The sequence below is a fragment of the Ruditapes philippinarum genome, unplaced genomic scaffold (genome assembly GCF_026571515.1).
Source record: "Ruditapes philippinarum isolate M1 unplaced genomic scaffold, ASM2657151v2 ctg4264_1_1_1_1, whole genome shotgun sequence".
In the NCBI taxonomy this organism is placed as follows: domain Eukaryota; kingdom Metazoa; phylum Mollusca; class Bivalvia; order Venerida; family Veneridae; genus Ruditapes; species Ruditapes philippinarum.
This window is the reverse complement of record NW_026855253.1, coordinates 76,038-88,991: the sequence shown is the minus strand read 5'-3', so window position 1 is coordinate 88,991 and position 12,954 is coordinate 76,038. Positions and strand designations below refer to the sequence as shown.

General features: G+C 32.6%; 1 long non-coding RNA gene across 1 annotated transcript; it reads right to left on the bottom strand.

Moving 5' to 3' along the window:
* Positions 1-3,150: 3,150 nt before the first annotated feature.
* On the bottom strand, positions 3,151-4,766 carry LOC132742648 (uncharacterized). The gene is made up of 2 exons (XR_009627455.1): positions 4,255-4,766; positions 3,151-3,655 (listed from the first exon to the last, which is right to left on the bottom strand). It is a non-coding gene; the product is annotated as an uncharacterized LOC132742648 (long non-coding RNA).
* Between the last annotated feature and the right edge of the window lie 8,188 nt (positions 4,767-12,954).

Here is a 12,954-nt window from a genome sequence, read left to right as displayed (position 1 = left end):
AGTTCCGACCACTGTTCATGCTTTTTCACACATTCTTTACAACCTCCACACGGAAGCTCACTTAGAATAGAGTGACCACTATAACAAGTACACGAACAAGGGTCACACGGAATCCTCGACAAAAAGTCAGCATTTGCATGCTTAGTTCCCTTGCGATGCTCTAGCTTAAAGTCATATTGTGATAGCACTTCAAGCCATCTAGCCATCTGATTTTCTGGTTCTTTGAAGGACATAATCCATCTTAATGAAGAATGATCACTTCTCACTAAGAACGAACGTCCTAACAAATACTGTTTAAACATAGTAACAAATGTAACAACTGCCAACAGTTCCCGACGTGTTACACAATAGCGTCTTTGAGCCTTATTCAAGCTTTTGCTCGCATATGCTATTGGCTTCTCAATACACTGTCCAAGTTTTTCACTAAACTGCATTTGTGACAAAACTCCTCCTATACCGAAATTCGACGCATCGCAATCAAGTATGAATAATCCATCATCTTGAGGGTATGCCATGACTTCATCACCAGTCAATGCACTGCGTAAATCGTCGAAACTTTTCTGACATTCATCAGACCATTCGAATGGTTGTCCGGCCTCCAACAACCTATTTAATGGCCTAGCTCTTGTGGAAAAATCACGAATATATATCCTGTAGTATGAACAAAAACCAAGAAAGGATCGCAGAGTTGTTAAATCGTACGGCCTTTCCCAATTTGCAATACAACTAACTTTAGACTTTTGAGGGCTTATTCCCTCCTTACTAACTACATGTCCTAAGAATGACACTTCAGTTTTTAACAGAAAACATTTGCTTGGCTTCAGTTTCATTCCACACTCACACAAACGCGTTAAAACTGTATCAAGCCTATCTAAATGTTCTTCAAATGTGCGGCCAAAAATAATCAAATCATCAAGGTATATCAGCAAAATTTCCCACTGAAGACCTCTCATTACTAATTCCATACATCGTTGGAAGGTTGACGGTGCATTACATAATCCGAACGGCATTACCAAATATTCAAATAAACCGAATTTTGTAGTGAAGGCTGTCTTTGGTCGATCAGCCTCATCAACTTCAATCTGATAATAGGCTGACAAAATATCCAAGCACGAAAAATATGATGATCCCCCTAAACTTTCCAAACAATCACTAATATTAGGTAAGGGGTATGCATCTTTTTCTGTTACGTTGTTAAGCTGACGATAATCCACACAAGGTCGTGTTGTTCCATCACGTTTCCTGACATATACTAATGGAGACGCCCAAGGAGAATTACTTTCCTGAATAACATTGGCCGCTAACTGATCTTTAATTATTTTCTCTTCTTCATTTGCGAAAGCTTTTGGTGGGCGCCTAGGGCGTTGCTTAATAGGCTTTGCTGCCCCAGTATTGATGTTGTGCTTTATTACAGATGTACGACCGAAATCATTTGGTGACTTTGCAAACACATTTGAATGCTTAATCAAAAGATTCTTAAGTTTCACTCTTTGATCATAATTAAGATTTTTCACTGAATTTTCATAAAGCTCATTTAAATGAGATGGAAGCTTTGAGTCACACTTTTCATTAACAAAACACTCATTTTTCTCACAAAAACTAACTATTTCAGCATTCTCAATATATCCAAGAGTAGTATTAGCTTCAATTTCTACATTTTCATTGCTAATATTCATTAAACGAATTGGAACACAACCATTTTTAGAATGAGGGTTGACCAGCGTATGGCCAACAATTAAGCTATTTTCACTATCATCACCTTTTTTTAATGGCGTAACAATTCCAAACTCGGTATCAATTTTGCCGCCAGAACAACTTCCTTCTATTATCACTTCACTATTTGCTGGTACAATGACTGACTTTGTACTTTTGACACGCATCACTTTGAAAACTGAAGATTCCATCAACGTAGGATACTTCTTTCCATTTAGACGCAAACCATTTTCTGCACTTAACACAAAATTATTTTCTTGTAGAAAATCAAGACCTAAAAGACCATCTTCTTGAATTGGTGCAATAAACACATTGAACTTAAATATATCCTTATGAATTTTAAAACTCATCACAGTTTTACCTAAAATAGGGAGATACCCTTCATTTGCAACTTCAAGCTTAAAATTTGGATCAATTTTCTCCAATGATGGACGAATATCAGAAGGCACACTATGATAGATATTAGAAGAAACAATAGTAACAACTGCTCCAGTATCTACTACTAAATTTGCACTGATATCACCAAATTTCACAGGTAATAACAAAGATAATCCATTGCAGGTATCATTAAAATGAATTTTTATCACTTTTTCACTATGATTTTGGACTAACGCAAGGCCGTCTGCCTTAGTCCCACCTAGTTTTCCGCTTTATTTTTATCACTCTGCTGACTCGTGCAATCACGTGCATAATGACCTAAATTATGACACTTATAACACTCAACAGTAGATAAATCCCTTCTTTTGAATTTTTCTGGCTGCATATCTTGCTTTTTAATGACAGACAGAATCTCATCAAATTTTTTATCTATTTCTTTCTTGAAAGACAAAAACTGCTCTTGAGAAACATTGTTGTTCCCTTGACGAACCATTCGAACTTTGGTGTTTGCCTTAGTTTCATCCTTCAAACTATAGTACGTCTCCAGAATCTCGCGTGCATTTTCGATACTGGTCGGATCCTTCATCCCTATAGCCAGAGCCATCTGGGAGTCACCCAGACCTCTAATAAAATGCCGTAAACAAATTGTACCAATAGTATGATCATCTGCAGTTGGGTAGCCCTTTCGAACCAGACGCTTTATATCTGCAACATACTCCACGAGTTTTTCCCTTGAGTGAAGCTTGACATTTTCGAGCTCCATCAGATAAGAGGCAGTAGAACGTCTTTCTACAAATCTTGCTGCTAGACATTGCTCAAGCTGTGTGTAAGATTGTTGAGTTTCAGGACTGACCTGGTTGAATACAAACTCTGCTGCATCATCCCTCAGACTATTCAGCAAGCGAAATGCCCTCTCTTTATCACTCCATTGGCATGTTTCAGCCAACACAGCAAATTGACGTATGAATGCGGTGTATGACGTTTTACCATCAAAAAGACCTGTACGAAAAAGTCTGGGCAGAATCCAGACAGAATCGGTACAGACTTTATTTAGAAAAGTCTGTACAGAGTCTGTACAGAAAAAAATCTGGTTAAATGAAACAAAGTTGAACCAGAATTCTATAAATAGATTTTAGCAATAAGGATAAAGAACAAAATCTGTACAGATTTTTTCTGAAATATTTAAATTAAGCCGAATATTTTCTGGGCAGAAAAAAATCTGGGCAGAAAAAAAAAATCTGGGCAGAAAAAAAATCTGGGCAGAAAAAAATCTGGGCTTCTTCATATTCTGTACAGAATTAGCCCTGTCCATAGAAAATATATGAAAGGGAATTCTGCACAGAAAAAATTCTGTACAGAAAATATTCTGTACAGATTTTCTTTTTTGGCAAAAAACAAAATCAATTTTCCTTTTGAACATTTATTATTTATTAATTTCAATTAACAATTTTTATTCATTTCTTTCCTGGAGTAGTCTATCCAACGAGTAATGGCCTTGTTGAGGGCGCTGTCATCAGGACTAAATGGCTTGTCTCTGTCTTTGCACCACACATCCTGACATAATCTGAAGAGTGAAAAAAAGGAATTTGAATTATGTTCGTTCTATTATTAAATGATATGCAAAATTTGCGAAATATTTCAATGTGTATATAAAACAGTTACAATTGTATCCCTGTATACCTAAGTTTATTTGCACCCAGTAACATCAAAGTCACTGACTAGCAAAACTGTTTACATATATCATCCCTGACCAAAGCTTGTGTTACAAAACTACACATGTAAGTTGCAACTTAACTTAAAATAGTAACACAATTGCCAGGAGTTTTGAATTGATTAATATAAACTAAATGAATTGAATTATAGAATAGCAAAACAAAAAGCCAAACTATTTATTGCATAAAAGAGAAAGATATGAAATTAAAAAAAAATAGATCTTGACCTATCAACTGATCAAAAAGCAATTTATGAACTAATAATTTCACTGTCCCAGCTTTGACCTCAGTGCAATTTTATACTCATTAGAACCATAGTGGTTTGTCTCAAATCAGAGTAAAATTAACTCATATAGATAATCCACAGACTATCAAAAGATGTATAAATAATTTCTTTTATCTATAGTGGCATACCACCCAAAAATTCAAAGAAAACATTGCAAAATCTTACCTCTGGTTTTGATTATAATTCCATCATAATTCCTCTTTGGTCCCTTAATCTGAGAATTTCAAGTCTCTACACGATTGCTCTGCACAACAACTAACTTGTTAACTTATCATTAGAAAAATAAACTAAGCAAAACATAATCTTTGCCAATATGAAGGCACTTTGTGTAATAAAACCTCACGTGGCAGCCTGAGACTGTGAGGATTTGAATGACCAACAGGGGTTACATGGGGGTTACACCTGATATTACAGAATATCTACTACTCTTGAGATTAACTCAAGAGTGAAATTCTGGCTATAAAGGTAAATTCTGTCTCAAGATTTATCTAAAGTGTTAAAATTCTGTGTGTCAATGTTAATTCTGCCTCAATTTTTTTCTAAGTATTGAAATTCTGTCTTGTAAAAATAACTAAGAGTAAAATATCTGTGTGAAAAAAATTTCTGTACAGAAAACTTTTTGATTCTGTTTAATTCTGCACAGAAAATCACCTATTTCCTAGGCCGATTTGGTGGGTGTCAACTCTGTACAGAAAAATGAAAATCTGCCCCTATAACAACCAGAGTTGGTACAGAGTCTGTACAGAATTGGCTCAGAATTTTCGTACAGGGAACCTGGTTTGGTAGTGGAACATTATAATCCCGAGAAGTTCTTTGGTTACTTTCTCGTAATGCAATGTTCTGCAGGCGACTAAGTTCAACATCTCTTGATTGTAAAATATTTTGTAATTCATCAATTTCATTTGTCAATACTTGGATTTGTCTGTCTCTATTCATCTGAGTTGTATGATATAGACTGTTCAAATTTTCCTTATCTCTTCGAAATTGTTCATTTTCACTTTCTATAATTTCTTGTAATCCAACTTTTTCACTTTGTAAAATTTTGACAGTTTCATTTAATTTCTCAATATTTGCCAATGCATCAGTTAAATTAGCTTGTAAATCATCATTTTCATCAATTTTTCTGGAAAGTTGTTGACGTAAATCCATTGTAAGTTCTGAATTTTCAAGACGTGATGCTGATGCAGATCTAGCAGATTTCTTAGGTCCCATATTACTGACTTTCTTCTAAAACCTGAGTGTCATCGTCTAACATAGAAGCACGTAATTTTGCATTATATGATTTTAATTCACTGATTTCATTATTTTTCATTTCTAAAATTTCATTCACTTTGTTACAAAAATCACTAAATGCACTTGTTAGATTTTCACTATGACTAACTAGTTCTTTGGAGATATTTCCTATTTCTAAACAGCACAAAGAAACAGTCTGACGCAATGATTCTAATTCCTTTTCCATTTTGTAAGTCCATTACACTCAAAAGTAGAAAATTTCAAAGTCTTTATCCCTGCGCTGAAGCATGTTAAAGTTCTTATCCCACCGCTGCCACCAGTGTTACGAAATCATTTCACTTTTGTGAAAAGCTTTGTTTATTCACTTTTTTCGCTTAAAAGTAAACCATTTCTCTATGCTGGTAAAATGAACAAGTCAAGTCCAAGTGAAAGCAGGATTATATTTATTGCAGTAAATCAAAATAATGCATCATTTTATTCTCTATCAACAGTCAAAACCAAAGTAAAATCCTTAACAACTTCAACAAATACATTTCTGCAATTACTAACTAACTCAACTCAACCAACTCCAACTCACTCCAAAACTCCTCAAAAACTCCAAAAACTCCAAAAACTAACTCGGCTAGAAAAGTTCCCAGCTTATATACCCTTCTGTTTGCGCAGCTAGGGTGGTGTGCAAAAGTAGACCGTTGCGCGACCTCTTATTGCGCGACCTCTCCAGTTTTGCACACAACTCATTGCGCGACCTGAATGTTGCGCGACCTTTTAAAATGCTGACAATGCCTTAACAATGTTCAAAATGGCCTGCAACTGGTTCAGGTATACAGACTGTTGTACAATACAAACATTAGTACAAAAATACATAATAGTTATATAAATTTACATGTTTGAACACTCAATAGGATAATAATTATCTGTCCAATAATGCATCTTAATAGTGCAAAATATACTTGCAGTAATAAAGATATATGTACTATATATGGCTTATAAGACCAATACACTTACTACTGATTGACATTTCTATAAACTTATACTGACTGATAATTCCTTAAACAACAGAAATATAATCTCTCCAGCTTTACAACATACAGCTCAACATTTGAACCAAGTAACCTGTACATAGATAAAGCTGTGAGTAAGGAATCCCATTCATAAAATCTGATATGACCAAATTATGCTTTGTTAACAACAATTGAGATGCTGAAGGGCTAAAAATAACTTAAACCTTGTACTTTTAGACTGCGCGACCTCTTATTGCGCGACCTCTCCATATTTGGAACTAGCATGCCTGGGAAAGCTGATTCTGCGCGACCTTTCCTATTGCGCGACCTTAAGTGTCGCGCGACCTTTGTCTGCGCGACCTTTCCAAATTTGGAATGAGGTATGCTCATAATCTAAAAATAACTGAGCTGTGCCAATATTCTGGACTGTTAATGACAATTGTTTTACAACAAAAATGAGTAAAAGTTAACATAAACATTTTAACCAGCTTAGAAATATTGTCCAGATTTACCATCCTAAAAGAATACTCTTCTAGTAAAAGATCAGTTTCAAATTTCATAACAATATACTTATTGGTACATCTATTTATTTTTATTTTAAAGACATCCCTCGATGATTATTCAGCAAAACCATTGCCCTTTCAAAATAAAAAGCTGAATGCCCATGGCAAGTTGACAGACAGGTAGCGTTAATTTTAGTCCAGAGCATGTCTTCTACATGCATGTAGGGATTTTAGTTTTACTTGATTTAATGTTACAGGTCAAGGTCACACCTAAAGGTCAAAGGAGAATATAGGTTAAAATATACCTGTGCTGTGTGCAATAATCCAGAACCCTGCATAGTCAGTGGCACATTTCTTTTCATTTTAAAGACATCTGACACTGGTTATTACAGCATTGAAAACTCAGCAATATTATTTCACCGTTTATGCAGGCTTTATTTTAAAGAAGAATGTTGCGCAAATTAAAAGTACTCTGTTATAATATCCACGTAAAAATATACCGTATGTAGAGCCCTGAAATTGAATCTTCATCTGTTATTGAAACTCATCAGGGAAGGGGGTTTAACTTGGAATAAACTAATTTTGTATCATGTATAAGTAAAAATATATATATATATATTTATTATATACTTATAAATGAAATATTGAGAAATATTGATGAAATAAAATGCGTATTTTCATTTTCCGTATTTTCACTGTAAAAATATATTTTTCACTGCAGTGAAACATATTTTCCGTATTTTCACTGGTGTCTTGCCGGACTACTTTCTTTTAAATTCTGCCAGTACACAAAATTTAAGGAAAAGTCTTTTACATTTTAATTTAAAAAAAAGAGAAAAATGTATATAATAAACAGAAAATTCAAGTTCTTTCTATAAATATATGATTTATTTTCATCTTAAAATTAATTGTGGCAGGAAAATTACCATATTTCACTCGTGGCTACCGCCACTCATGAAATATTTATTTTCATACCACTCGATGAAAATAAATCATGTATTTATAGAAAAAAATTGAATATCCTCTATATATATCAGATTCTTATTTTGAATCATCTCTGAGCTTATTATCATAATGGTTCAAGGTATGTTCAGTAAATGATAGTTACCAATGTAATGATGTGAGATCAGTTTTTACTCCTACAAATGATTATGTAGGGAGTATTTTCTCTCTCTGTTTCTGTATCCAGCAGATGAACTGGATTATGATACAAAAAACTGTCCTATTCATACTGGAATCTATTTTGTTCTCATCTCATCAATAGTTAATGGGAATTATATCACTCTAGTTGATTTTTGATATGGAGGTTTTGATGAGGTGGATTTTTGGATATTTTATTCAGTAAAGTTTTGGCGGATTTTTATAATAATTTTGGGGCATTGGATTTCAGCATAGAAAATAGGGAAATGTGGAAAATTATTTAATATGCACTAAATGGTTACATGGCAAAATCTTTGATAATGAATTACTGATTGTTAGGTTTCCAAAGAAAAAAAGAAGACTTAATAGTAATAAGTTTCAAACTTTGATTTAATTGGAAATTAAAGATTTAACAGTCAAAGTAAAAATAATTATTATGTGAGATTTATTGTGTTATGTTGATTAAGTGTATCACACTATGGGAGATAACTAGTGGGCAGGGACATGGGTTGGTGGTTTAATTGTATTGATAGAAGGAATTAAGGAAGAAGATTTTTCATCAAAGAAGATTTTTTATCAAAGTGTAATCAAACATGTGTCCCCCCATATAATGAATTATAATTATCTTTAGAAGGACATTAAGTCAATAACATAAGGATAAAGTCATAGATACATTGGTAGTGGATTTTGAGGAATTTATAGCAGGAAAATATGTTAAAACAGTCCTGTCTTAAGCTGTTAAATGCAAGGAACTATCAATCTGTTTTTTCCTTAGATAAACTTTACATACATCATGATTTATGTGAGTTGTTATCTCAAGGAGTTATTAAAGTGTCTGTGTTATGACAACATGATTTTAATAAGTAGTTTGTCTTCCTGGTTCTGATTTATATTTTTTTTCACTTTAAGGTGATAGAAAACCTAATTAATATAATTTAGATTGCCTTAATTTTGAGTTTTTTGTTATCTTTGCCTTTAATTATTAGTTTTTACAAAAATGGGGAGAGATATTGGAGCACTGCCAATCACCTCCCCTACCCACCCCACCCCCATTATCCCCCACATGGTCTCTGCTCTTCAGCCTGCTAGAGAACCCCAAGCCCTGGCTTTTCAGATTAGGAATCATTTCCCTTCTGGTATTATTTTCTTTTAATAAAAAGGTCATTTTCTAAATGGGTTTCCTATGACTAACTGATTTAGGGCGCTGACTTGGAATTTTCTTATGATCATCATGATATTTTATGTAAAATGTAATAACAAATCATTGTCCTTTTGTTTGGTAGATGTGAGTACTCCAGGGTGAAAGGGCCGGCATCCGGAAACACTTTTGCATAAATTTACATAAAATTTTCATAATTAGAATTATCATATTTTTCACCATAAACCTAGATTGTAGCAATAGCCTTAAGTTACACTTTTTGTTAAAAATACTTATCAGCTTATTTCCAATACGAAGTGAAATAAAATTTAAGTAAATTCAATAGATTATGTAAATAATTCTTGCCGTACAACTTTAATGATAATACCTGGGCCAGAGGGTAATAAAACTTTATAACACATTGTTATCTTATAAATTGGTGTTTAGCTTAGATTTACACACATAATCATTAATGAAGTGGTGGGTAAAATACAGGAAAACAAAGGAGCGAGTTCATGATTTAAAAAAAATTCAATTTTGAATGAAGGATTTTTTTTTAAACAGTACATTGTGAGAATATGTAATTTTCAAAATTAATTTTCAATTTTTATTTTATTTTAGATTTTTGAAGTGGAAAATGAGTATGATTTGATTTTTGAAAAAAAAATTAAGTAGAATTAAATTTAAAACAATTACAGCAGCAACATTTGTGAAAATTGTTGTTTAAAGTGATCCAGGAACATTTTGAAAGCTTATGTGAGATACCATCAGTGTATGTTGTTCAACTTGTGAGTAAACTATGCACAGTTTTCATAGTCTGTCTTTTCAGTGATATGGAAACATTGGGGAATCTATTTGTAAACAATATTATATGTTGATAGTACCAGAATGCCACTGAAGAAATTCTATACATTTGCTTTTTCAGCCTTTGGCATTCTTTTGATGACAGATTAATGATATTTTTTCTTAGTGTAAAAATAAAAAATTGTGCGAAAACAGAAGTTACTGAGAAGTAGTCATCTTGTAATTCTTAACACATTGTCTGAGAGGCCTTTTCTAAGAATTGTTTCAATTTTCATGAATATTTTGTGTTAAATATAGCATAATCTTTAAAAGTGATCAGTGAGGAAACAAATATTTGAGATTTTTGTGTGGTTTTATCATAAAATGATGGAATAATAAGTGTTGCACTGGAGAGAGAAAATGTGGAGTTTTAACTGGGATGTCTGTGAGGCGAACGAGTATCAACTTCAATGTCTCCCCAGAGGTAAGACTTTTATTGTTGTTCTATTTATAGTAACAATTCTTCACATTTCTGGTAAATGACAGTATTTAGAAGAGTCTTAGGAAGTAGGAAATATTTGGTGAAATAAAAATCTATTAGCATAATGACACTATACATATGTATAGTATTTTCTGTTTTATCAAATATAATTTAATTAAGTTGCATGTTGTAAGTTATGATAAAACTTAAATCAAAAGGTTGTGTTGACCAAACCTCATGCTCAATGGTTGTGTTCATAAAAATTGTGTTGGCTTGCCATAATTGTTGTGTTGTTGGCCTTTCATGAGAGTGTTAATATTCTTTATAAATAGAAAAAAGCATACATACATATTTATAATCATTAGAGAGCTATGCTTTCTCTTTGCTGCATTTAATATAAAGTTGAGTTAATTTATGCACTTGCTGCTCTATCCAGTATTGCAATGTCATGTTAAAGGGCAATGATGTTGTAGCTATTATAAATGACAAAACAACAAAGACCATTGGAAACTTAATAACTCTGAACGACATACGGGATATTATGACCTTGCATTTAACCTTTAATATCACCAGAACATAATAAAATTTGCCGGCACATTTATATATCTGATGGCTGCAAAATATTTTTTGATATTTTGAATAAAAAGTAGTTTTAAACATCACCAAAGGAGGACATGTCCATTTTATAAGATACATGTAATTATGGTTAAAGGTCAATAAAAAGATAGAAACATGTATGTTAGAGGAAGAATCTGACTGTTGACTTAAATAATTGAAAACTGCCAATAAGTGATAAAAAGCCATGTTCCATATGAATTCATCTCTATTCCTTTGAAGAAGCAGGGTTCATTATTTAATTTGCTCTCTGAGAGAACCTGTTGCAGGAACTGGTCATTATTGTAGATTAGACATTAGGCTGCTCGCTTCTGATAATTGTCCAGGTGGAGTGGGAGAGTGGAGGAGGCCTGAAAAACAGTTTCTTAGAGAGCCAGATGTTCCTAATTGACTATAAAATTACAAAAACAGACAAACAAAGTTGTCATAATTAGTCCATGTTTCCACTGGCATATTCTGCATGTTTGATACTTGATTTATATACAGTTACATTTCAATGCAGTATGTGAATTAAAACAGCAGAAAAAAATCGCCAGTTGATTTTCATCTAGATCTGAGCAAAAATATTTGATTTTAATAATGATTATTGAGAGTTCTGTCAAAGTCTATTTATCATGTGGTCAGTTTGAAGTTATAGTTGTAACATGATGTACAATGTATATGATTTTTGTTGCGGCAGTTTGTTATAAAACCATGCATTATCCTTATTCTAAAAGTCTAAAGAAGTTGTCACTGACTAGTGGAGAAAACAATGCAGTACTTGTGTAGAATTCAGGTTACATTAAGCTTTCTAATTCCTGTAATATCTGTTATATATAACTGAACGAAGGCAACTAGGTGCCAGTCCCCTACAGTTGAATTTAAACCCGGCTTTTTGTGTGATTCCAACCCAGTTTGAGTGAAGAGCATCATAATACATCAGTCCCTTTAAAAGTGTTTTTTGTGACATGTAAAAAATCAACTTGTTTCCATATAACTCTTCAGGATATATAGGGTTATATATTTCATCTTCTTTTTTTTTCAAGCTATTTATATAATACATACAGTGGGAATAGAAATTCATTGATACAGCTTGTTTATGTGAAGTTTTATATCAGTGTAAATTAGGCTTTCAAAACCAATCAAAGTGGTCAAATATTATTACATTTAAAAGTGAAAATATTTACCAGATATCAAATAAAAGCTAATATTAGCCCTGATATTTAAATACCAAGTTTATCAAGGAGGGTTTATCACCAGACAATAATTGGTATTTAGGGTGAAGTTGATTATTCGCTGATTAGAGAGATCAAAGTTTAATTAGATTTGTATAGGGCATTAGAAAGTTTATCTTTGGTCAATATTGGATTTGCCAACATTGATGTAATAATTGGTCTGATGATACAATATTAGATTGTGCTCATAATTGAATTTTAATCTCTGATGATTTGTAAAAAATGGAGTATCTTTGAATGCACTATTTTGCCTCAGTAGGTATTGATATAATATTATGTTTATCATGCATACAGGTCAGTTACATTGTTTCAAATAAAATATCAACCATTTATTTACATTAGGAATTTACAACAATTGATAACTAAAATAATTATTCTATCATTGAAATAACCTAACCTGACTGAAACCTGATTTACAACCAAACTTTAAATCAAAATAATCTTCTTGTTGTGTTATGTTGGTATATTTGAAGAAAATCAATAACTTGTCAATTTTTATCTCAAGATTATTTTTATAAATATTTGAACTATTTAGGCTAAATTCAGTCCATCTTTGATTGCAGTGTTGATTTCTTTCTAAATCCCTTTTTAGTCCTCATTGCATAGAATACAAACTCTAAAAATATGAGAGAGAGAATTCTCTTTTATTATACTAAACATATAGCTTTATATTGTCACTTTCATTTGATAAGAACACATTGTAAGAAGTTGCCTGAGTTTTCGTTAATAAAGACTGAGAGTTATGTCCACAGAACTG